This window comes from Lissotriton helveticus, chromosome 1_1 (assembly GCF_964261635.1).
Source record: "Lissotriton helveticus chromosome 1_1, aLisHel1.1, whole genome shotgun sequence".
Classification (NCBI taxonomy): domain Eukaryota; kingdom Metazoa; phylum Chordata; class Amphibia; order Caudata; family Salamandridae; genus Lissotriton; species Lissotriton helveticus.
The window spans coordinates 82,919,106-82,946,065 of NC_136057.1; the positions used below are offsets into that span (position 1 = coordinate 82,919,106).

At 47.4% G+C, this 26,960-nt stretch overlaps 1 protein-coding gene across 1 annotated transcript in view; it reads left to right on the forward strand.

The window, feature by feature from the left end:
- Nucleotides 1-26,960, forward strand: part of LOC144758795 (uncharacterized) — a 317,831-nt gene that overhangs the window by 118,020 nt on the left and 172,851 nt on the right. The gene's annotated exons all lie outside the window — the stretch shown is intronic.

A 26,960-nucleotide genomic window follows, 5' to 3' on the forward strand; every position in this document is an offset into this window, starting at 1 on the left:
GCAGTTGACTACGCAACTGCTTACGCTCTGTAACGGGGGTCGTATTAAATGACCCAAAGAAAGGAGACAAACGACTAGTAACAGTATCAGTCATTCTCTGTCGAACAGAAGGAGAGGTCGACAGGACAGGAGATAAAGCGGATTGAGAAAAGGTCAAAGTAGGAGCAGTAGTAGAGGAGGTAGCAAGAACAGGTGAAAAAGTCGCAGGAATTAAAAGCGGAGCAGGTAGCAAAGTCAGTGGTCCTTGAGGAGGCTGGACCAGAGGAGTAGGAGCCAACTGAAGGGGAGCTGGCGGCTGTGGAATAACAGGAGGTTGCACAACTGGAGGTTGCACAACTGAAGGTTGCGGCGGTGCTGTAGCGCATAAGGGGGTGGCGAATTCAACAAATGCGACATCAAGGGATCTTTCTCAAGTTCCTTCGCTGCATCTTGCTGAAGAAGCGGGAAAGCTGGATAGCATTTGTCGTTGTCTGTGCAACTGCTCACTCGCTTGTTCTTCTTCGTTATCTTTAACCACTTGGATGCTAAGCCTATTTGTTGATTCCCATGTAATTTCCATTGAAACCAATGGAAACTCCATGACGAGCTGGGCTCGTCATGAGCGTCGAAGGGGTTAAACTGCATAGCAGCTTGCATTATCGAGATACCCTTCTCTCTTTTATTTCTCTTCGCTAATTTAATTTCTTTCTGTTTGGCTTCCTTTCGCCATAGGCGGAAAGAGTCACACATCGCCGGCCGGGCTTTCTTCTTAAAAAGTCTAACTTCTAGATGATCTAAAACTTCCGTATCAAAACTACCATATTGGGGCCATTTGAGGACACCCTCTTTCCTAGTGTACCTAATCCATACTTCATTATACGTGATGGGGCCCACGCCATGTTTCACATAAAGCTCATAGGTTGGAGTTCCAATCGGAGGAACCGGACACGAGTCCTCCAATCGGGAATCCCTATTACGACCACAACAAAACAAATTTCCAAGTCTGCTAAGACCAGGCATCTTCGCTCTCTAGTCTAGCTTCAAACTTCAAAGGATTATCGAATACGATAGTCTCGTGAATACACGAGTCCCTCGGCTTTGGTACTTGCAAGTCCCAAATCAAAGATCCCAAAGGGATACCCAAAAACTAAGGACTGGGAGACGCTCCACTCATACTTAACTGAAGTATCGATGACGTCACCAGAAGACCCGTCTATCGTCTTGCTCTACAAATCGTCTAAGGCTCCAAGACAGGGCGACAGTCAAGGCAGCAGTCCTTCGTAGCCGTCGGTAAGCGAGGAACCTCGCAGCAAAGACTTTTGGACCACGACGACATACAGGGGTCGTTGAAGTGGCTGGCCTTCCTCCAGAATTTTCACACGAAGCTCCTCACGATCGTCAGGCTTGGACCGGTACCGCTGAAGTTGCCCAACGTTGGGCGCCAAATGAAGAACCGGGTTATTTAGAACCCAGCGGTGCCAGAGGACACACCCGAAGTCTCCCGATTCACCTGTCTCAGAACTACAGAAACGCGGAATCTCCTTGGTGACGTCAAAGATCAGATTTATTGGCTGCAACCCGTGACAGAGGTCCACGAAGTACAAAGGCTGTATATTCGTAGGAGACTGCTCAATCTTACAAAGCAAGCAATCCCTTTTATACCAAATATTGTGCTTCAGGCAAACATTCCTTATTTACAGTTGACCAATCCCATGTGTACATAAAAGCATTGCATGACAAACCCACATTTCATTGTCCATCTCACCATCAATTACCCGAAAAGGCCCAACACTCTTCATCAGATAAGTCGGACGGACCCTTAATAAAAACGGGCACCTTCTCATCGTAAAACAGGTCATAAAGAAAGGAGCAGAGACAGGTGTGAGTCAGATAAGACATAGTTGTGTGCAATAAAGGGTTTATGATGTCCTGTGCCTTGATCCTCAATCTTGATCGGCTACTGGGAAAGGAACTGGCCTAACAGGTTTGGCTTCGGGCAACGGAGTCAGCTTGCCCAGGTCACACAGAAGTCAGCTAAAGGTGTACGTGTCCCAAGGATTCGCTCGGCATTAGTCATCGGCCTATGTGAGGGCAACCACAAAATGGCTGCTGTGCACAAAATGGAACCCAAGGGTTCAGAACGGAATCCCTGATTTCATGGTGATCTCGTCACTCGAACATGACGAAAATACTCGTACACATTATACTCGCCATTTTCGGTCTGCTGATACCAAAATCGTCATGATACGACGACATTTATGAAACGGGTTCAGAATTCACGGAACCTCAATACATACCCCTGACGTACTCCCCTCTGTATTGGAATTGGTTTTTTTAGCTCCCCAGTTGGACCCCATCTGATCCTTGCATAGGTATCCATGTGCAATCTTATAACTAATTTCAGTAAGTCTACCTGAACGCCCTGGCGTTTGAGAGATTCCCACAGAAGTTTACGTGGGATTAAATCAAACGCCGCCCGTAGGTCGACAAATGCCACATACAAGTGGCCTTTACAAAGAGTGACATATATCCAATACAAACAACAAAACCTTAGTACTTGCTCAATAGTTTCTGTTTTTGTTCTGAACCCAGCTTGATATTTAGTGAGAACTGACTCATCTTCCATCCATGTATTAATACGATTTAGTATATGCCTAGCGAATTTATTTTTTGTGTTATGTCAATAAGACTTATAGGGCGATAGTTAGCCGGATCGCTTCTATCACCCTTTGTAAAAATAGTAATAATTTCCGCTCCCTTTAGGTACGGTACCCAGACATCCACTTCTTGTTTAAATAAATCACCTGGGATTTTGTCAAGCCCTGGAGCCTTCCCATGTTTAACTAAATTTATAGCTAGTTCTGTTTCCTGCAGATCAACGGCTAATTGTATGCCTTCATCATCTGAAGGCGGCAGAGCATGCTCTTCGTGGACAACACCTTCAAGCTCTGGAGCAGCATATTTATTTATTTATTTTTTGCTTGGCTAACTCCTATCTTTCAGTCGGGATTGAATCCCCCTCCCCAAGCGTCATCCATATCCCCATTCCTCCTGCACCTCCTTCCGTGCCGTGTGACCTTCCCCACATCACTCACTCATGCCAGGTAGCCATACTCCCACCCAGGGTCGGATTGGGATCACAATTCGGCCCGGGCACCCCTTAAAAAAGTGGCTCACATTCGCGGATTTCACCCTTTTATAAAACAGCATTTGGCTAGTCGCATTGGGCTCATTTTTAGGAAATGTTTGATAAATTACATATTTAAAAGCTCATAGAGCCATACACATTGGTGAAAGCTGGAAGCACTACCTTATGGCTGGTAGAGTGAGGTGAAATAAAGTGGCAGAAACGCCAGAACTCCTGATGCAGACTCTTAAAACTTGGCAAACGGAAGATTACTTCTCATTGTAATTTTAGAGTAAACTCAGCACGAGGGCAGTGATTATATGAGCACCAGTCACAATAAAAAAGATCAAATTAATGTTTATTTTAGACCTTAAGCAATTAGGTTATTTGCCCAGAATCACAGCATGTTGCGTTGAGGCTCGGACTGGAACCCATTTCCAAATTCAGCAGCGCTGACCCTAACATTACATCCTCTTAATTTTTCTCACGGAAGGTGCCTCACAGTGAGGCCTATCCAAACATACACCCATCCGTCTACCAAGACCTGAAACACTCTGGCACTAAGGTGCCAACAATAGGTGCCCAGTGGTGCCCTTCACTTACCCTTCAAACTCCCCAGCCAAGTATAGCCTCAGGGCGATGACATAGCAGGGAGGGGTAAAGTAAAGTACAAAGAAGCTGCTGCTCCAGGGAGCTGAGGTGATAATGGCTCACCATCCGCATAACCTGCTCCCTGCCAGGAGCCTCAGTTTAACAGCACAGCAGGGAAGTGAGAAACTGCTTCTGAGCACCTGCCCCGGCCCCACGGGGTCCAAGCTAAAGTCTGCAGGGGCAAGTAAAAAAGACCAAACACCCCTGGTTTAAGGACAGTTGTCGGATGGCCAAGTTAGCATTAATAGAGGCAATCAAAAAAAGAGATAGAACCCTAATCAGAAAAAATACGGTGCTGTACAGAGCTAGTATCACAGAAGCAGAAAAACTGTCGGAGCTGGACAAGTGGGATACTTTGAAACAGGCCCTATCCACAAGACTCTCGTTTTTTATTTTTTATTGGGCTCCCTCTATCTTTCTTAAAGTAATTTTTATATGTGATTTTAAAGAGTGCTTTTTAATGTTTTATTATTCTGAGATCTATCAGATCTATTTCTGTGTATTAACTGTATATTTTATTAATATGGCACTATGTATGTGTTGTTATATACCTTGCTTATTTATTGGGGTGAGGGATAATTACTTGCAAAAGTAATATAGGACCCTGGGGTCCTGAGTTTAGGCCCTGGTGGGTGCTTGTATGTATTATCATTTTTATGCACTTGCATTTTTATGGTCTAATGACCGCAATAAAGTATTTGAATTGAATTGAATATCAAGTCTTTCTACAAATTTGCCGATCGTTTCACCAACGTTCTGTTTTTCTTGCCAGAAAAAATATTGCTCATAATAAAAAATTGGCATTGGATTGAATTTTATATTGAGCCCCTCTTTGATTTGATGGTAAGAAGCCTCGTTCTCTTGTAATATTTTCTTTATTAGTTGCTTCACTCCTTCACCTGCAAGGTTCCTGAGGTATTTGATTATCTTTTGTTATCTACTTCTTCCGGTGCATCAAATGTTTCAATACAATACATCCACAATTCGCCAATATTTTGTTTCTTGGCTGTATGAAATGGAAGCGGTGGTTTTAGGAATGCATATGCTATTCAGTGTAACCTGAGACTGCCGAATAAACTAATAATAAACATTGAGGTTGGAGGTAGACGGATATGGAACCAAGATGATGAAAACCACACAAGTAACAGTCAAAATGACAATGTATGGTCGTGGTTACCAAACAACTTAAATGGACACAAACATGAAAAGACTGTCAAGCTTCCTTTTTAGCAACAGCTCCACTATCGTCTTGTGGAACATAGTGGGTTTAAACCTTGATAAAATATCTCGGTTGCTAGTTATCCAACCTTCAATAGTATACCTACAGGAAACTTGGTTAGTCGATAATTTTGACCAATAAAACTACTTTGTCTTCAAAACTCCAGCCACAAGTACCAGACGAGGACATGCAAAGGGAGGCCTGGCTATCCTTTTATCAGAAGAATTAAGCTGGGACCTTGAAATAATTCACAGAACTAGCCCTAATGTACAATGTCTTAACCTAAAACACTTAGTTAAATATGCTCATGCTAAGTCAATATTTCTGTTTAACATTTATGTGCCTCCTGGGTTTGAACACAATACAATACTCTAAAACATATTCTCCAAATAAATATCACCCTAGGTTCAAATGAGAATGCACGGATACTCCTAATGGGTGATTTTAATGCAAAGATATCTAATTCTCTACTACATGCATTTTGGAATTCCGTCCTGCTCTATCCCGGCGGCAGTTTTCCCAGACCATATCAAAACTAATAAAAGAGCGAAAATCATATTGGTACGAATCAATGAAATCAACAGGATAGTTTTAAACAAGAGAAGATGTGCCAGGTTCATATACGCGGAAGGGTCCATCAGGGCTATCTATACTGGACTATATTAACAGCAGTTACAACTATTCAATACATTTTGCAGTTTATCTACACAATTTGTCCAAAGAAGTGACCACGCAATACTTCGCCTGGAAATAGACCTCCGTCTTCAGCCAGTTTCTACATGGTCTCTATCACATGGTACGGGAGAGGTATTAGTCAAACAAAAGCCAGCCTGAATATTTTGGAGAAGCGAGAATCAGAAGCAAATTAACAAAAAAATTCATAGGATAATTGAGTTCCTATTGCTTGAGCAAACCATCGAGAGAGCCAATCCAATCTCCTAGTTTGAAAGCACTAAAATCTTGATATCGAGTACTATGCAGAGGAAGGCTCTTCCCATTAAAAATCGTCCCTTAAGAAAGAAAGACTCAATAGTAAACCTCCTGTCTAGGAAATTAAACAAGCTAACCAGGCAGCAATTTACAAACTTCTCACCGGTTAGGAAAGCCGAAATTTCCACCCTGAAGAAAAGAAGAAAAAGGCTCTGCATGAAAGAAAATAGAACAAGAATGGACAGATACTGAGTAGACCTGCCAGAAGCAGTGCAACAAAAAACACCAAGGCCTTCTGGGGCATAATTGCAGAAGCCAGTGTAAATAAAATATCCCTGACAGCAACTCCAGTCACACAAAAACAATGGATCTCTAACTTATCCAAACTGTATGGAAAAAACTATCAACTATCGACATTGGGAAATCTCTATGGGAAGAAACCTGCAGCAAGATCGTTCAACAGATAAAGTTGCCTACTGAGCACCAAATTGCCGTATATATAAAGAAAGCGAGAGAGATACAGCAGCAATGGGACCGGGCAGGATTCCTGGGAAGGTCAGAAAGAATTCTTGGCCCTTCGGTTTATGTACTGCTACCAAACTGGTCAAATTCCAAGCTCATAAACAGGCAGTATAGTGGACCCTCTTGTGAAAAAAGGTTCCAGTTTTTCCCCGAATAATTATCGCCAAATTGCCCTCCTTGATACTACAGTAAAAATATTTGCTGCCAGCGTTTTGGACCATCTGAAGAACTGGGCCACAGCCAGGGGGGTAATTCCTATACTCCAAGCAGGCTCCCATCGAAATCACTCTGAGATTGATAATATCGCTAGCCTGAAAACTATTATTGATAAATATGTAGTTAGTAAAGCTCAGTTAGTCTACAGTTTATTTGTGGATTTATCTACAGCTTTTGACAAGGTGGATAGGCTTTCCCTACGGAGAAAAATATTGAAGTTAGGTGTTCCTTATTTAGAATAATAGTAGCGCTTCATACATCCACATGACGTAAGGTACTGATGGGAGGAGATAAGGGTTTAACTCAAGAAGTTTCTACGCAAACAGTCTTAAACAGAGATTTTTACTTGCTCCCCCTCCTCTTTTCACTATTTCTTAGCGACTTAACGGATTGTTTCCAGGAGGTAAAAAAAATTCCACCTCAATTAGCATCACAATAAATCCATCTTTTAATGTACGCTGGTGACGAATGGGGAGAGACGGCGAACTCCGAGAAATGCACTACATCAGTGCAGATGGAAAGGGCCTCTTTAATGAGGCAGCTGCGCACCTCAGGAGTAAACAAGCATTGGTGCGCGGCAGTAATAGTAACGGCGCACGGCCGTGAAAGAGAAAGTCATTGCGATCACGATCGCTGTGATAGCGAAAGTGATCGTGATGAAGCGCTAAAGCACACAAGGGATGCGCGCGGAAGCTGGTGGCCGCTATGGGAGCACTTCCAAAAGCCGCTACTAAATGTCTCTCCGAGCAGCGCATGCGCGCTGACTCAGCGAGACCTAAACATCTGAGGGTTCTGCTACACAGCGTGTACAGGATGGGTGTGGCATTAGGCCTGCCCTTTGTAGGCGGTCAGCGGTAAGATAGGAGGTATGAAGGTAGTTTCGATTACACCAAGCGAAGCCTGGCTGAGACAGTGATGGTTTTGGGAGCCGTCAAGGTGTCTCTCCAGTCGTCGCCCTTCAGAGGACTGCCAACTAGTCCTCAGCGGGTCGAGGGAGGTGGGGCTGTTAGTTAAGGAATGATAAATGCGTGATACCCCTCTCCCTAAGTCCCCCCATTGTGATTTGTGCTTCTAAGGGGCTGTGTTCAATAAGCGGCGTGCATGTTACTATGTGCACGTTGAGGGCGTGGCGGAGTTGTAAGTACCTATAAAACTGTGATGGGTGGAGGGAGTGTCTGACTTGAAGGTCCGAGAAGGAACGCACATGGTCACTGACCCAAACGTCGCAGAGTTGCTAAATACCAATAAGATCCCAGCCACGGAAACCCTCTGGGTTTCCCACTACTCAAAGCCATGTGCCTTGCCAGAGGGTTGTTTGCTGGGTCAGCCTATTCCCCCACCTGGTATGGCCTAGGGAGTCACGGCAGGCCAGCAATCCTGCACGGAATACTGTGGGGTAGGTCCTGGGAATGGGTCCCCTGTACATCATAGTATGGATTAGAGAGAGTCCCAGGTCTTTCAACCCGGTCCTGTAGGCAGGGTCGGACCAGCCACCATTAAACCAGTCGTGCAATATTAGGACTCCGGGTTGCTAGGTAATATAGGTACAAGTTTGTCATACCCATGCCTCCATCGAAGGGTGGAATTTGGAAGCGAGAGAGGGCCATGCGTGGACGCGAACCATTCCAGAGGAACCTCACGGTCAAGCTGTCTAAACCCCTGAACCAGGCCCGGGGAATATGGAATGAGGTGTTTTGAATGATGTATAGGAATCGGGGAAGAATCATCATTTTAAAAAGTGCCACCCTGCCTAGTGGGTTAAGCGATAGGGCTTGCCACTTCTGGCGGTCTTTTTTTTACCAGTGGGGTGATGTTAAGTGCCCAAGCCAGTTCAGACAGAAGAGCGATCCAGATTCTTAAGTATTTCAACGATTGCCGTCTGATGGGGATGATAGACTGCCAATCAAAGCATTCTCTAGATAGATGTAGGGGCACCAGGGTTGATTTTGTGGAGTTCAAGCGTAAGCCAGAGACTCGTTCGAAGATACAGAGTATCTGCAGGCATCTGGGGCCAGATTTGGCCGGCTCTGCGAGGAAGAGCAGGACGTCGTCTGCGTATAAAGCGATTTTCACCTTCAGCCCTTAACCCGGTCATCAGCACGATTAAGCCTGGCCATGGGCTTCATCGGCAGGGTGAAGAGGAGGGGCGAGAGAGGACATCCCTGCCTCATCCCCCTCCTGATTGGGAATGCATCCGAGAGTGCTCCATTGAAAAGCACTCTTGCAGTTGGTTTGGAGTACAGGACCTGAACCAGACGGTGGAAGTCCAGGCTCGTGCCCACAGCAGCCAGGTCATAGTCCAAATATCGCGAGTTGACTGATTTAAAAGCTTTCTCGAAGTCGACTAGGAGAAGAGCCAGATAAGGGGTTGGCGACTGTCGTTTGGCCAAGGCCAGATGGAGGCGCCTAAGACAGTGTCTGGTACTCTGCGCCGGCATGAAGCCACACTGGTGGGGGTGGACGAGTTTGTTGAGGTATGGTCTGAGACGTTGAGCCAGGACGGTGGCGTACATTTTGACCTCTGTATTAATTAGGGATATTGGGCGTGAGTCGGTGCAGGCTGATGAGGGTGGTTGGGTTTTGGCAATGATGACTATTGTGACCGCATCGGTCTCCAGAGGGAAGGGGTCAGTTTCTAAGGCCTCTGTATATAGGGCAGCGAGGTATGGGAGAAGTATGTCTCGGTAGGCGGAGTAATACTGCTGTGGGTAGCCGTCAGGGCCTGGTGTTTTCCCGGCTGTGAAATGTGAGAGGGCATCTTGTATTTCCTCCTCTGTGATGGGTAATCCATTCTGGCTGATTCGACTGCGCTAAGCCTAGTAAGGTGTAGGTTTTCTAGGGTGGGCGAGCGGTGGGTAATCCCTTCGGAGTCCCAGATTTCTGGAATTATCATGTTCGCCAAGAGGTATGACACTAACCTATGTAGTATTCTCCCATTTTTATCACCCCATCCATATATGCGAGTGATGGAGGACCTCCATAGGAGCTTCGCTGAGTCTAGCAAGAATTGTTTAATTTCATCTATCACCAGGGCCAGTTGGCGCAACTGGGACTCCTTTGTTGCCCCGTATGAGCTCCCTTTGGGTCAGGTTGGTTTGGCCTTGAGGAGGGCGAGCCTTCTATCTTGGGTTGCTCGTTGGGCTTTAAGGTGGCCCTTGGCAAAACCGCGTACGGTGGCCTTACCCGCCTCCCAAAGGGTACCCGGGGAGGAGACGGAATCTTGATCAGTGAGAAAGTACTGCCTTAGTTCCTGCTACGATTGCTTCCTTGAATTTCTCATCTTGGAGAAACCAAGCGTTGATCCTCCACATGGGGCAAGGTGTAAAAGGGGGGGTCACCTAAGGTTAGGAGCAAATGTGAGTGATCAGAGATGCGTTGGGGGAGGATAACTATTTCTCTCACCCTGCGACATTCGGGAGCCAGCATAAAGATCATGTCGATGCGGGCCTGAGTGCGGTGTGCTGCTGAGGTTGAGTGTATTGGGTGTCCTGCGGGTTCCATGTCCTCCATACGTCACAAATACTCATGGCTTCTGTCCAGCTTGCCAATTGCTAGGCATATAGAAAGTTTGAGGCAGAGGGGGTCCCTGTGCTGTCGAGACTGTGCTGCAGAACTGCATTGAAGTCTCCTACTATCACAGTTCTTCCCGGTGGCAAGGAGCTAATCATTTCACCGGTGAAGCCTAGAGTCTGTGTGTGCGTGGCACAGATGGAGAGGACGTTGAGGGCGTTTTCGCCCATTGTTCCGGAGAGGGCAACAAAGCATCAGTGGGGATCCCTGGTGATTTGAGTAGGCACGAAGGACAAGTTACGCCTCAGGAGGATCGCCACTCTGCCAGGATCTGTCAAACACATATCTTGCGAGGAAGGGACAGAGATTACCCATGAGATGGGTTTCCTGGAGCAGGAGTATGTTGGGAGTGTATCTTTGGGCATGTCGCAGAACAGCGGGCCGCTTGATTCTGTCCAGCAGGCCGTTGACATTCCATGACATTACCAGGAGAGAGTCCTCTCTATGTACCGTCTGTGTCATGGTCAGTGTGGAGGGCCCAAGGAATCCCAAGGTCCTGCCGTTGTGAAGGGAATGCTTGGGCGATTACTAGTGGTGACTGGAGGCCTCGCCTGTTGGTGTGTAGTTGGAGTGTAAGGTCGTGTTGGTGCAGGGCTGAAGTGCTGTGAACCTTGACCTGCTTAACTAGGTGCGAACCCAAGCCAACGGTCCAAACCCCGCCACCCCCCACCCTATACTTCGAGAACAGAAGCATCTGTCATCCTATAACTGAAGAAGAAACAGGCTAAACTATAATGTTTAGTTTCAGGGTAGCATGGAGTACCCCCCTCATTACAGTATAAGATCGTATATCGGCAGATTTATCTGATTGGCGTGGTGTGTTGTGTCCCTGTATAAAGAGGTCACCCTGGCCTGGAGGGCAACGGTCATGGTTCCTTGCGGGGCATGTCAGCCGAGAAATGCCAGGCTCCGGGAGAGGTCTGAGTCTGTGGATTCGGCGCCCAAAGTCTTAGGAGAGTTGTCACTAATGGGTGAGTGATCTTGAGAGCCGGTCTGTGGTGGAGGGCAGGCTCCGGTGGACAGCTTCCAGCGTTGGCGGTCCGGGACCCCCATTGCCGGCGAGTCTGATCCAGCTCTGCTTGTACTTCAACTGTTGCAGGAATGCATACGCCTCCCTCATGAAGTAGGGGTGGTGGTGGAGGTGGCTCGGGCATTTGAGGACAGGGTCAGGGCTCCGAGTCTGAGAGGGCGTTCTTCGGTCAGCCATGTCCAAGCCGATTCCAGGATGTCAAAGAAATATGTTTTATCCTGAAAGACAATGCGTAGCCGAGCCAGGATGAGCAGTCTATATTGTAGATTAAGAGTGCACATATTTTGCTTGACTTCCATGTGCGAACGTCTTTGGGTCTGCACCTCCCTTGTGGATTCTGGGAATATCATAATAGTATGGTTTTGGTAGGATAGGGTTTTCTGAATGCGGGCCTACCGTAAGATCAAGTTTCTGTCTCTGAAATTGAGGATCCTGGCAATGATGGGCTGGTGCGGGGTACCCGGGGGGTGGGGGAGAGGGGTTTCGTGCCAGGGAGCGGTGGCCCGTTCTAAGATGATAAAGCGTCTTTGGGCATCCATGAGGTGATTCATTGCTCAACAAAGGACTCCACCGGGTCTTGTCCTTAGCCCTCCGGATATCCCACCAGGCACAGATTGTTGCATCTAGATCTGTTCTCTGCCCGTTTATGTAGTTCCTTGGCTTGGGTTTGTAGTTGGGTCATCTGTTCTTTCAGTCTCTGGGTGTTGTCTTCAATCAAGGAGATGTGGGATTCAGTTTCAGTAATGGGGCCGGCCTGGGAGGCACTAATGGCTTGCAGGATTGTATTAAGGTTGTATCCTGCCAGAGCTGGCCTCACAGTGGTCCCGGACAGGGGCCCAGCATAGTTGCCAGTGCATTAGTCGGTTTTGGTCTGCATTGCAGGAGGTTTTGGACGGCGGTCTTTCCCCATGGTTGGCAGAAAAGAAGGGTAGGCAATGGATATTGTTGGGGCTACTTAGAGTCGGGCGGTCTTTACAGTGAATCCCGTGGTTGGTTTTGTCAAGGCGTCTTGTGGGTTCACGTGAGTCCTTGTTGGTCTTTCGGGCGGTGGGGAGGATCCTAGCATCGCCCAGGTCGGGCCGCATGGCTGTGCTGAGGTAGGTCCCGACGTTAGGCAGATGCCTCAGAGCCACAAAAAGGATGGGAGTAGGCAAGTCCTTGGCATACAGCCACTTCAGCCCAAAGTTGCACTAGATTCTCCGATACTTGAAGTGCAGGGCCGATCAGGTTGGCAGGGGAAAGACAAGGTCCTGGAAAAGCTTGTGCCAGGGATTGCCGCTGTCGTTGTTGTGTGCGTTTCTCTTCAGGGCTGAGCCTCCAGTGGCCGGGCCTGATGGGCATCACCGGGGGCGGGGGGGCGAAATTGGACCAATTCCACTTAACGTTGGGCCTTCCTCACTCGGCCACCCGGGTCCTCCCCCCCCCCCCCACCAGCAGTCAGGGCTGTATAGATCAGTCTAGTGACAGCTGCACACCCAGCACGAGATGCGGCTGCTGGAAACCAGGTGCTCCCAGGGCCAAGTCTGGTATTTGCCCCCAGTCTGCTTTCTTGGGGACTGCTGCTTGTAGGATGCGGGAGTAAGGGTTAATGTCCACAGCCTGTAGGGCGCAGAAAGGATGTACTTGGTTCCCCTCGGGCATCCAGATTCGGGTTGGAGTTTTCCGGTTGGATAAATGGAGGGGATAGTGAGCTTTAGCCAGGTAAGGAAGCCAGAATGCGGAATCTCGGAGAGGTATGGGGGGCTCCAGTCCTGTTGCCGCCACGGGCTCAATGGGGATAGGAGGGGGGCAGAGGCTCACTGCTTCGTGAGCTCGGAGCTGATCTCCCTTACCTGGAGGCAGTCAGGTGTCGTCCCACGTCGCTGCACAGTAGAAGGACGAAGCCGGCTCTTCTCCTCTGGCAGTGTCGAAGCACTGGCTCTCCCTCCTAGGGCTCACCAGCCCCTCAGTCCCAGGGCAAGCACCCCCGCTTTGTAGGCCCTTCAGTCAAGGAAGAGGGGCTTCAATCAGGATCAGAGCTCTTCGGAGCAGGAGGCGGCAGCAGCCGAGAAGTCACGAGACTTGATGGTCAGGAGAGATAGACTGGGGGTATCTCCATCCGAGGCCCCACTGCACGACCACCGCAGCCGATCCTTGGCCTTCAATAGGTGCGGGATGGGTAAGTCTTCCGTCCCAATCTCCCTCAGGTTCTGCTCTGGCGCACGATTGGGCACAAAGGGCTTGGAAGCAGGCGGTCTATACGTATCCTCAGATGTGATCGCTCCAGTCGTGACAGGCTCTGGCCAGGAGGGCCCCCCTCCGGAATATGTGCAGGGCCCCATCACACACAGGTCCGTAAGAGAGGTGCCGCCAGGTGGGTGGCTACTGCATCGCACCAGCCGGGACCAGGACACCGGGCTTGCCCGCGGGGAGGATCGCGCTTCTGGTCCCACCTCAGGGGTTGGAGGACTCAATCGCCGTGTAGTTTTGTCCCCTGTACTCAGATTGCTGCTTATGTTTGATGCGGGGGCCTCAGGAATGTGTTGGGTCACATCTACTTTGCTGTGAGGCAGGAGGTGATCTCTGGCCTTTATTATTTGGTGTGGTGAGTGGGGGCCGCCATTTTGTCAGGGGTGCAGTCAGGAGACCCGTGGCGGATCCGACTTCTGCACCTCGCGTTTCTTGGGTCTGCTCCACCCCAACATCCACCCCTGGCTGCGGTTAGATGGGTGTCTGCGCTGGAAGAGGAGGATAGCTTCCGATGGTGGCGGATACTTGGAGCAGATGACGTAGGGTTCCGGAGCACTCTCAGAATGACGCTCCAAGCCGTGCCCTCCTAGAGATTTTGTTTAAGAATAACTATCTCAAAAATAAAAATAGTACCTTTTGCCTGGAAATTAGTAGGATCGCCAGTAGATACAGCATCTACTTTCATTCATTCTATTGGAACTGCCTGGCATTTTCACCGGACTGAATTAAAAATAGTATCCCATGCTAGTGCTATGAAAAAGTTTTATTCATCTACAGGGAGGAAAACATTTTTCAGCCCTCTTGGAAATTTATCGAGGAAAGATTACCCTATTTTACCGTATGGTTTAAAATACATTCCTATAAATCGATTTTATTTTTTAAATCTCAAGGAGGGAAAACTCTTACGTATGCTTACTACTATAAGTCAAGCCACTGCTGTTCACGCACCTCAACTGGAATTCGGGGTAGTGAGTGCATATACAAGAGCCTTGGCAAACCTGGTCAGGTGGGCTTATAACATATTGCATGCACCTGAAGATACGTTGAGAGCAATTATATGTCAATAAACTTTTAAGGCTTGGCAAGGAATAAATACGTTTAAAGGAAATTTAGAGATTGGTTTGGAGCACTTCCAGTGCTCCAAGAATCTTTTACAAAGTTTGTCTCCAGTACTCCTAAAGTTTTTTCAGGAAAAATCTACTCCAAGCTTGAGCTATGAAATGGATAAACTTTATTGTCAACATTTATCACATTATAAGCTCTCACTAGCCAGGGTGGAGTATAAAGAGATCCCAAAATATTTGAGTTTTACACTGGACCATAAGGTTAGGCGTTGCATCCTGATGCTAAGACTTAGAACATTACGGAAAAAGATATAACAAAAAAATGGGGCGGCAATTTTGGTAAAACCAGCCAAGTTGATTTGTGTAGATGAGGAATCCAAGATTTGGTACATGTCCTATTTGTCTGTCCAAATAGCAGCTTGGTTGATGCACGCTCTCGATTCTTAAAACAGATTTGCATAAAATATATTCTTTTTAGATTAATGGATCTGCTTGAGCTTATAAGAACCCTATCTGATGAATTTGTATGTCACAAAGTTTTAATTTTTTTTAAAGCGTTTCTCCCGCTATTTTAGTGATGTTTAAATTAAGAACAATAATTTCTTTTGTATATAATGTATTTCGTGATATATTGTGGTACTATGGAATTGGAAATATGTATAAACTATTTTAACATATTCTGGATCTCAGAAGAGGTATATACCAATAAAATTTAATTTAATTTCACTAACACTCCCTCAACCTGAGTCACACCTCTTATACGATCCCACTCTATTCCCCTTCATCATTAGCTCTGGCCGCTCTCATACCACTGCTGGCCTGGACAATCCCATGAGCCTCTGCAGGCTCTTTACACCTTTGACCCACCTAGGGCTTTAAAACTTCATGTTAATGCTCTTATCTTCATTTCTCAGAGATGACTGTAAAAAACCTAACGTAACCCAGTAACCCAGGTCAGCAGAGCAGTCCCCGTTCACATTTCACATGCTTTTATCCATCTTGCATTTTCTAAGAGAGTTTTGTTTGTTCAGATGATGTGTTTGTCTTTATTGTCATACAACATATTACTCTAATGTATTACAAATTGTAAAGCCGCCCCCTCAGGTCTGGGTGAGCTCAGACTGTGGCTGGGTGTTTATGAGGGGCACGATTGAGAGCCCGGAGACTGAAGGCTCTACAGGTTTCTCACAGTGCTGCCAATGCATGGGGGAGCTTGTGAGATAAACAAGGGGCACACTCTTGTATTCCCACATGTTAAACTGGAGCGGTGCACCTGGCTCTCGTTAGGACTGGTAAAAAATATGAGAACTGCCCTGTAAAGACAAGGGGTAACAAAGATGGGAGATCTTTCCCACAAAGTAAAGGTTGGGAATTGGAGGAATATCCCTGAGCAAGGCACCCGCCATCAGCCCGGACTCGATATCACTGCCATTGAGTCCGGTATGATTTGAGAGAACAATTAGGACAAGCCAACACACATGCCGGCACGATCTGCCGTGATACAGAAAGAAGCCCCTGACAAGTTAGTAAGAGTGCTCTATGCTTACGTGCAGGAAGTGCGCAGACCCAGTGTGATTGAAGCAATATCGGACTCGCAGAGAGTCTTGGGTAGGCCCGTAGAAGATAAGGTATGGCTGTAAATGGGAGACACCAGTTGATACACTTTAAGTACATAAACTGTGTGTATTATTTGCTGGAAAGATTATTCTGATATGGCCTACGGCAGCGGTTCCCAAACATTTGACTCCTGAGGACCCCCATTGAGTCACCCCTGGAAGCCGAGAACCCCCAAGCAATTTGTATGATTTAAATTTAATTAAAACAGTAACACACTAAACAAATACTGGAATTACTAAGGATTTTAGTATTTTATATTGAAAGAATTGCAAAAAGTGATAATTGTTGATAGGAAGGTTGGTGCTGCGTCTCTCCGACTGACTTTTAAATGCTTTGTTTCATTTCACGGTAAGAGGCTCCTGCCAGGGGCGGACTGGAAACCGAAAGCAGTCCTGGCAAATGTTTTCAGAGCAGTCCACATACGGTGCACAGCAAGTGCAGTGAGTGAGCCTGGCCACAACAAAGGGGGCTTTGGGAGGCTCTCCCGCAAGAAAATGTAGGGAACAATAGTGCATTCTAAAACACATTCATCATTATATATTGAATTGTCTTAGCTTGTAAAGAATCGTAAATGATGGCCTTAATGTGCACCAGGGTACAACATTCTTTATTGAGGTTCTTCAATGACCCCCTCACTATCACCCTCCAACAGCGCCTCTCATCTCTCCTTAGCCCCTCTCTCACATGTATTTCATTTGTTTTATAGCACCTCTTATACCAGTGTAGGATGTCAGAGCACTTTACATATCACACATATAGGGACAATGAATCCTATGTGTAAATCAGTGTTTAGAAAATGTTACATAAGGCAAAGGTACTGGTAGGCATTTTGAAAGAGTGCTTGTTCTGGAGAACCAAAACCCTAGGATTCAGAACATAAATTGGTTAGCATGGACTTTAATAAAATAAAAAAATATTTCTACACAAATAAACCTTTTTAGCAGCATGAGGATAATGAAAGACTGGGAAAAAACATAAGTTACTACCTTGTACCATGCAGTTTCCAAGCAGCTCTTTAACAGTTTATAGGTCACTGTGTTAGATTACGATAGTGACTTATGAACTGCACAGTAACAAAAGAATCTCAGTGAGAAAAGCAGTAACTCACTGAGCTATGCAAATAAAATAGTGTTTTAAACTGCATGGTAGACGTTCTTTGCAGTAGGCATATTAACCCTCTGTGCTACCTTAGATAACTCAAAGCTGCTACTGGACAAAACTCTAATCTCTCTCCAGCAGGTACATTAATCACTGGCGTTCTCTTGACACTTTTATTGTTGCCCAAAAACTGGTAATTATACAAGGAACTTTGCAGAGCTTCTAAAACTGCGGACTCTGGGCCCCCTGGGAATGTGTCACAGACCCCTGGGGGTCCGTGGACCCCAGTTTGGGAAACACTGGCCTACGGGAATCTACAAACTGCCTGCGATGCAATGAGCAGGAAGCAGGGGTTATACATGCTGCTTGGTACTGTCCAGCGATACTTCAATTCTAGGAGGGAGTTTCCCAGGTATTGACGGCTATAACAGCCTCACTATACAGATGGAAACAATGCTCTCATCTTATTTCCTCCAATTTCTTCCTTTTTATCTTTGGTTAATTTCCCTGTATAATTTTCTATACTATACGTTCTATTCTTTTATAATTTTCTGCATTGATACCTTTCCTTTATTATTCTTCATTTTCTTTCTACTCACATTTGCTTAAAAATAACTTTTTATCTCACCATAAGTCATTAGAGTTTTTCAATCAAATAGCTTATTGTTTTATTCATAACTCAATTCTTTTATCCTCCTTTCATCTTATTATTGTATTACATGTATTAAAATAAGATAGTCTTCATCCTCATGAATTCATATATATTTACCTTTATGCATTACTTCAAATGTAATTTATGTTATCATATTGCACATTTCTGTATTTTATTGCTTTTATTGTATTATATTTATTAAATGCTAATAAACCATTTCAACACAAAAAAAAGAAAGCTACTCGCTATTGGACTACTATTAGCTAAGCGCAGAGTAGCAATGCGCTGGGCAAGGGGCCCTACCCCAAAATTGGGGGATTGGCACTCGGACATGGCATACTGTAATGAGTAGTTGGACACTTTTAATGAGCTTCAGTCTGTGCAGAACCGCCCTAGGGACTACTGGTCCCTTTAAGGCATACTTAGTGGATAAAAGCGAAAATGCCGATGAGGAAGGGCACGCAGAGGGGTGATGCTGGACACAGGATACTAAAAGAGGATTGCAGGCTGCAGCGTGGTGGGCTTTGGAATGGGGCTGCGGTAACACCAGACCTCTGCAAAGGACGAACAAATGTATGCAGTTGAAGAATGTACGGACGGCAGGTCCTGTGGGGCAGATGTGTGGGGAGAGGTCTATCGAATGACTGTCAGCAGCAGAAAGGTATACTGAAGAGCGCACCTTACCACTGAATGCTTTGTGCTACTTTCTGTATCATACAAGAACTATGTTGTAAAGTGGGACTAAGAGGTGGTCAAATATGCATGTGTGATCTTTAAAATGTTAATAAAAAAAGAATTTTTAAAAAAACAGCAGCAAGGGAGTTGGGCAAGAAAAGAAAGGAAGCCCCTGAGAGTGTGAAAGATGTTTCTGGACTATACAGCCATTTCTGATATTTCAGGAATTGCCTTAAATAAATGAAAGCTCCAAACTGCTTGCGCGTGGAACGGTGGAGGATGAGTGGAGCCTGCAACTGGCAACCAATTCTCAATTGCATTTTGTTTTCGTTGGACTGGTAATGGTGAGCCGCAGCACAGTGAACATGAAATGAAAAGTCATAAAGAAAGAAAGTGCTTGTAGCTACTAAACAAACAGGTTTAGGCGATCCTCTAAACCAAAAAGTTTGTTGATCCTCAGTTACAATTTACACACATACACCGTTGTTCCTGTGTCGTAGTAAGCATGTAAGGTAGCGCAGATGGTTAACGCATCCACTACGGACATCTGCAGCATGCAGAGCACAGGCTTGAAGCCTTTTAAGATGCAACACATCCTCGACCCTTCTTTTGTGAAGACGTCCCCTCCCTATGATGGGGAATGCTATACAACACGTGGAGTGGAGTATAATGGACATAAGGTGTGGATATTCTTAAAAGTGTTGTTGCGTATGTGTGTCTGTTTTGTATTTTCAAAACGCTTGCAGGTATAATCCTATGTGATGTTCATCCCACTAAAATCTAACTTTGCAGTTGCATTTAGGATGCAAACTGTGTTGTTAAATGAAACATACGGGAAACTTATTTTAGGTAGAATGAAGTCCCGCATGAACCAAGAAGAGGTAGACGAAGGGTTCCTGCTGCTCAGGCGTCGGCACTGCAGTGACTCGTAATAATGATCATTTTATCTGAGCATGGTCCTGAGAGATCTACTCTCCTTCCATGAACATTTTGGAAAGGCTAAATAATTTACATTTCTTACTCTATGGCAGTGCTAATATATTTAATAGTTAAAATCTTCAAATAACATTTTGGAAAGGCTAAATAATTTACATTTCTCACTCTATGGCCGTGCTAATATATTAAAAATGTTGATTTTTCCAAAATGTTTGTATTTATTTCGAACAACACCTCTTTTGTTTTCGTCTTTTTAATTTATTAAAATTGATAGAATGGCATCCAGGTTCCTTTAGAGTTATCATCGAACCAGACGGGCCCTGAAATGGTGCTCTCTTCCCAGAATGAAGGGTGGCTGGGGGATCCCCAATTTCAGGCTATATTATTGGCTTATCTCATTAAGATATATGGGGATATTAATCTTTCCAGACGTTATCACGGATGAACCGATCCACCCTTCAATTTATGAAATGCTATTAGGCGAGGAAGTCTCTCAATGTTTAGTAAGAATTGTAGAGCCCAGCTACTATAAAAAGACTAGGTTCAAAACTTTAATAGCAGCCTCGGTAATCTGGAGGCAGATAAAAAAGAAAATTGTTCGGTGTGGTGATCTAAACTATTTCTCTCCAGTTTTGAATAATCGTATGTTACCTGAGATTTTTAATGACCAAATTATGAAAAGATGGCATCTAGCTGGGATTCGTTTATTGGGGGACTTCTATCAAGGCACTCAAATCATCTCATTCTATATTCTACAACTAGAATATAAACTGTCTAGAAATTATTTTTTCAAATACCTCCAGGTACGGAGCTTTCTGGAATCTAAGGGTCTTCTTGACCATAAATGTATGAGTAAAAATAATATTCTAGAAATCAGTAGAAGGGTAAAGAAAATCAATTTTGTTTATCAGATGACTGTAAATCAATTGGATGACGACTTGAGTTTGATTGAGAGTAAATGGCAGAGGAAACTTGAAATTGAAAAAGTTGATATATGTAGATCTATTGAACTATCGATTAGGATGTTATTTAATGTCTCGCTTCAAAGCCAGCATTTCATGTCAATTTATGATTTATATTACTCTCCAGCTAAATTGGCTAAATGGAAAGTCAGTAATGGGGATCAATGTAAACGATGTGATGCAGTAGCTGCTGATTCTATATATATGTTTTTTAACTGCCCAAAACGTTCTCAATTTATCTTACATGTCGAATTTTTCTTAAATAATAGTTTGGGGATTACTATAAGATTAACTGCCGAAATGATTATTTTTGGTCTCCAAACGGATCATATAGGAATAAGATCAGCCGCTGAAGAAGGCTTTTTATTTATCTGAATGTCAGTTTTTCGTTTTTGTATTACTTCTCGCTGGTTAGATCCTGAGCCTCCAGCTTTTAATCATTGGCAATTAAAATTGTTATCGATATATCAACTAGAAATGGCGATTTATAGATCTAAAGGTTTAAAAAGGAAGACATTTGGTCAAAAAGTTTGGGCTCCTATTTCACAATGGATATGATTGGATTTGATCATGTTACGTTATGCCAAGTGCTCTCTGCAAATATATCGTTATTATTTGTGTATTGATTGTATAAACCATTATGCTATGTACCATGCTCAATTCACAACGGATTGCTGAATGAAATTAATAAAAGATTTTTTTTTAAAAAAGACCAGGATGCCATAAGCTCAGGAGCAATCAAAGGAAATCACCAATTTGACTGTTGTTGGGCTGCTAATATACAGTAATTTACAGGGTCAACGGGCCCTCACAGTCCTGGGCCCCGTGCCACTGCACCTGCTGCACCGTTAGTAAAGTGCACAGAAGCATGAAGAGTCAGCAAGCACCAGCAGGAGTGTGTGATGAATGGACCAAGAACAGCAGGAGCATCTGCCGTCCGCTGGGAAAACACTAACATGGACTTCAAACAAAATATCTGCAAGCCTAAGGCTGCAAGAGATATCGTCAATCATGAGGAGCACAAATAAATGAATGCTTGCAGTGATTCATTTGTTTAAAAAAAAAAAAAAATGTGCCAGTACTCATGCCACCGCTGTTGCTGCACACGTGCAAAGCTGGCGCTGCACCATTAGTTTAGTGCCCTATTGGCTAGTCCTCCTGCGGTGGGAGTAAATCATTAGGGGCCACTTGTACAAAGCATTTTTGCAGTCGGAAACGTCCAACCACAAAAATGCTTTTACAAATGTACCAAATACAAATTGTGATTCGGTAACACGCTACCTACTCGCAATTAGTGTGTGCGATTTAGTATTTAAAAGGGGCGTGTTTACGGCATCTCTTCCAATTACTGAATCTGAATAGGCTGTATGAATGTTTTGCGACTGAATCAAGGTCACATTTTACTGACTCCCTGAAGGAGGTGGTAACCCATTTGCAAATAGGTAGGGGTCCTTTGAAGAATGGATAACAAATATTTTTAAGAGCAGGCAGCTGTCCCACGGAACCCACTGTCTACTCTTAAAAAATTAAACGAAAAAGCTCCTTTTTTTTCTTTTTAAATGCACCCCATTATCCTTTAAGGAAAATGGGCTGCATAAAAAAAAACAGACTGCTTTTTTTTTAATCATTTTAAATGCATCCCATTATCCTTTAAGTAAAATAGGCTGCATTAAAAAAAACCAGACTGCTTTTTTAAAAACCAAATCATAGACATGGTGGTCTGCTGACCTCAGTAGGCTCCATCTCTGTGATGGTTTTGATTCCAAATGGGTCTCAAATTGCGACCTACCTCACTAATATGCATGAGGCAGGTCTATTTGGTACTCGCTAGCAATCACTAACGAAACTCAAAAGAGTTTCATACATTACGAATCCCGATTTCCAAATTGCGACTCGCAGAGTATCGCAAATAAGAAATCGGTATTCCTGATGCTAGTACATCCTGCCCTAAGTCTTGGTGTATTTTGCATTCTTCTATTGAGGAAAGCAAAAAAGTGCTGGGCTTAAAAAAAGAAATTAAAAAATCAGTCTGGACACAGTACTTACTCCTTACAGGAGGTAAATCAAGTTATACCTGGCGGCACTCATAGATACAGGGCTGCTCAGTGGGTTAGCTGCTTTCCATTTGGTTGTGGCCGCACTCTTCACTACCGAAGCCTGAGCGCTGTAGAGCTTACAGAGCGACACAAAAATAAATTTGCGCCCTACAGGAGGGGATCTTAAATGCACAGAATGCTGACTCGAACCCACTGCAATGCAAGATACAGCAGGATTTATTTAGGAAAATAGGTCTACATACATCTGCAATAACCACAGTTCAACTACTAACTCTTAAACATATGTGGTAAAAGGTATGAAGGGAAGGGAAAAGCAGCACCTGGGCTGAAGACGGAAGCAAGTCTGTTCCGCGAGGCGAGTACCTCTGTGCGCTGCAGTGGGGCATCGGGCTTCGATTTGTTAGCACATTGGCATCTGCAAATAGGGGGCTGTGCTGAGAGCCCTAGCTGTGAGCTCAAAGTTGTTGTGACGTGTAAGTAGTAGTTTAGTGTGTGATTTGTAAGATGGCGAGAGAGATTTGCGGCTGTGCCCTCATGTAACGGCGTGAGCGAGGTAGTAAATGAATCCTATATTTGGTTGGTGCAATAGAATAAACTAGCAGTGAGAAACGCTCTGGACATTTATAAAGAAATAACACGAGGGTGTGAATGGTTACCAATCATATCTCCTTACATTCAATCAATCAATCAATCAATCAAAGCATTTATATAGCGCACTACTCACCCGGAGGGTCTCAAGGCGCTGGGGGGAGGGGGTCTGCTACTGCTCGAACAGCGAGGTCTTGAGCTGCTTCCTGAAGGTGAGGTGGTCCAGGGTCAGGCGGAGGTGGGTCGGAAGGGAGTTCCAGGTCTTGGTGGCCAGGTAGGAGAAGGACCTTCCTCCTGTGGTGGCTCTTCGGATGCGGGGGACGGCGGCGAGGGCGTGGCTGGTCGATCGAAGCTGGCGTTTGGGAGCGTAGAAGTTGAGGCGGCTGTTGAGGTATCCTGGGCCTTGGTTGTGTAGGGCTTTGTGTGCGTGGGTGAGGAGCCGGAAGGTGATTCTCTTGTTGACCGGGAGCCAGTGTAGGTCTCTCAGGTGTCCGGAGATGTGGCTGCGGCGGGGGATGTCCAGGATGAGTCGCGCTGAGGTGTTCTGGATCCGTTGGAGTCTCTTCTGGAGTTTGGCGGTGGTTCCGGCGTAGAGGGAGTTGCCGTAGTCCAGACGGCTGGTGATGAGGGCCTGGGTGACCGTCTTCCTGGTCTCGGTGGGGATCCATCGGAAGATCTTACGTGGCATGGGCAGGATGTTGAAGCACGACGAGGAGACGGCGTTGACTTGTCTGGTCATGGAGAGGGAGGAGTCCAGGATGAAGCCCAGGTTGCGTGCGTGGTCTGTGGGTTTGGGTGCGCTGCCCAGGGCGGGGGGCCACCAGGAGTCATCCCAGGCGGAGGGTGATGATCCCAGGATGAGGACTTCCGTCTTGTCCGAGTTCAGTTTCAGGCGGCTGTTCGACATCCATTTGGCTACTTCTGTCATCCCTTCGTGCAGGTTGGCTCTGGCGGTGGCGGGGTCGTTGGTGAGGGAGAGGATCAGCTGGGTGTCGTCGGCGTAGGAGATGATGTTGAGGTTGTGCTGGCGTGCGATGGCTGCGAGGGGGCTCATGTAGACGTTGAAGAGTGTTGGGCTGAGCGAGGAGCCTTGAGGAACGCCGCAGATGACTTCGGTGGCCTCTGATCTGAACGGGGGGAGGCGGACTCTCTGTGTTCTTCCGGCGAGGAAGGAGATGATCCACTCCAGTGCCTTCTCCTGGATTCCGACGTTGCTGAGGCGCTGTACTAGGGTACGGTGTCAGACAGTGTCGAAGGCCGCGGAGAGGTCCAGGAGGATGAGGGCCACCGTTTCTCCGTTGTCGAGCATGGCTCGGATGTCATCGGTAGCTGCGATCAGGGCGGTCTCGGTGCTGTGGTTGGCCCGTAAGCCAGACTGCGAGAGGTCGAGGGAGCCGTTCGTCTCGAGGAAGGCGGCCAGTTTCTTGTTGACGGTCTTCTCGATGACTTTTGCCGGAAACGGGAGCAACGAGATGGGGCGGTAGTTCTTGAGGTCGGTGGGGTCGGCTGATGGTTTCTTGAGTAGAGCGCTGAGTTCGGTGTGCTTCCAGCTCTCCGGGAAAGTGGCGGTGTCGAAGGAGGTGTTGATGATGTCCCGCAGGTGGGGTGCAATGACCACGTCGGCTTTGTTGCAGAAGTGGTGGGGGCAGGGGTCGGTCGGAGTTCCGGAGTGGATGGTGTCTTCGATGCTGATCTGGGTCCAGGCGCGGAGGGTGGTGGTGGGGGGCGGTGGTTCGGTCGTGGCGTGCGTCGGTTGAGTGCTGAAGCTGTTGTGTATGTCCGCGATCTTGTTGTGGAAGTAGGAGGCGAGGGAGTTGCAGAGGTCTTGCGATGGGGTGATGTCGTTTTTTCCGGCGTTGGGGTTGGAGAGCTCTTTCACGATGTTGAAGAGTTCCTTGCTGTTGTGTGCGTTGTTGTCCAGTCGTTCCTTGAATGCGGTTTTCTTGGTGGCGTGGATCAGTTGGTGGTGTTTTCGGGTGGCGAGCTTGAGGGCAGTCATGTTGTCCGGTGTTGGGTCTCTGCGCCAGGTTTTCTCGAGTGCTCTGCAGTTCTTCTTGGAGCTCTTGAGTTCGTCGTTAAACCATGGGGCTTTCTTGCTGCCGGGTCTGCTCGGCGGGGTCTTCAGAGGGGCGAGGTCGTCTGCGCATTCGCTGATCCATTCCGTGAGGTTGGTGGCCGCTTGGCTGGGGTTCGTTGTGCTGGTGGGAGGGTTCTTGCACAGGGAAGTAGCGAGCTGGTCTGCAGTGATCTTGTTCCAGCTTCTGCGGGGGACCTGTTGCTGGTGATGGTGGAGCGTGGTCCTTCTGAAGCTGAAGTGGACGCAGCAGTGGTCCGTCCAGTGGAGTCCCGTGGCGTGGCTGAAGGCGATGTCCTTGCTGGAAGAGAAGACCGGGTCGAGTGTGTGTCCGGCGTAGTGGGTGGGGGTGGTCACCAGTTGCTTGAGTCCGAGGTTGGCGAGGTTGTCCAGCAGGGTGGTGGTGTTGCGGTCGTTGTTGTTCTCCAGGTGGAAGTTGAGGTCCCCGAGGAGGATGTAGTCGGCGGAGAGGAGGGCGTGCGGGCTGATGAAGTCGGCGATGTCTTCGCTGAATTGTGTGCGTGGTCCCGGGGGTCTGTAGATGAGGGTGCCTCTGAGGGTGGTCTTGGGGTTGACGTGGATCTGGAAGTGCAGGTGTTCGGCGGGTGCGAGGGTGTCGTCGGTGTTGGTCGTGATGCGGATGGTGTTCCTGTGGATGATGGCAATGCCTCCTCCTGTCTGGTTGATGCGGTCCCTCCGGATGATCTTGTAGCCGTCCGGGATGGCGATGGCGATGTCGGGCGCTGAGGAGGCATTCATCCAGGTTTCCGTGAGGAAGGCGACGTCTGGGGCTGTGTTGTCGAGCAGGTTCCAGAGCTCGACGGCGTGTCTGTGGACGGAGCGGGTGTTGAGCAGGATGCACTTCAGGTGGGTGTGGCTGGAGTTCGGCTTGGTGGGTGCTGGTGTGGCTCGGGTCCGGTTGCAGGTGAACTTGCAGGAGTGGCAGCTGAAGGGTCCGTGGGTGCGTTTTGGTGTGGCTCGGTAGCAGCCCGGGGTTCAGCCGGTGTTGAGTGCGTTGAGTTCGGTGGCGTCGTAGGTCCGTCGGGTCGGCTTCCGTCGGTGGGGGCCAGGGGTCCTGGCACTGGGCGCGGTCCAGGCGCGGACGGGCGCAGACGGGCTTACCTTTGGCTCGCCTTCGGCGCACAATCAGCGCGCCCGCTGCGCGTGCACGCTGCGCGTACGCGTGGACTCCGCCATAAGTGGCGTAGTGGGGGGGTGGAGCGAGGGAGGGGCAGCTGGGAGGCGGGAGCAGGGAGGCGAATGACGGTCGGGCAAAGGAGGGGGGCGTGCCGCAGGGGGGCAGCGGCCGGGAGGGAGGGAATAGAGCAGCGAGAAGAGGAGGAGGGGTGGCGGGAAAAAGAGAAAAAGAGGCGGGAAAAGCGGCGGAGCGGCGAGGCCTGAGGGCTGACCCTAGCAGGCGGCGGTCAGGAGGCAGGGGCAGGGGATAGACCGGCAGCAGGGTGACCTGGCCTCCGGGGACCGTGCGAAGGCGGGTCAGGGGTCAGGCAGCCGGCAGCAGGGGGGCCTGGCATGCGGGAGCGTGCGAGGCAGGGGCTGGAGGCAGGCAGCGGGAGGACCTGGCACACGGGGACCGTGCGGCAGGGGAGCGACCAGGAGGGTCACAGCTCACTGCCGTGTGGTCCCAGTCCTTATGTGTGCAAGTGGGAGGGAGGGGCAGCTGGGAGGCGGGAGCGGGGAGGCGAATGAGGGTCGGGCAAAGGAGGGGGGCGTGCCGCAGGGGGGCAGCGGCGGGGAGGGAGGGAA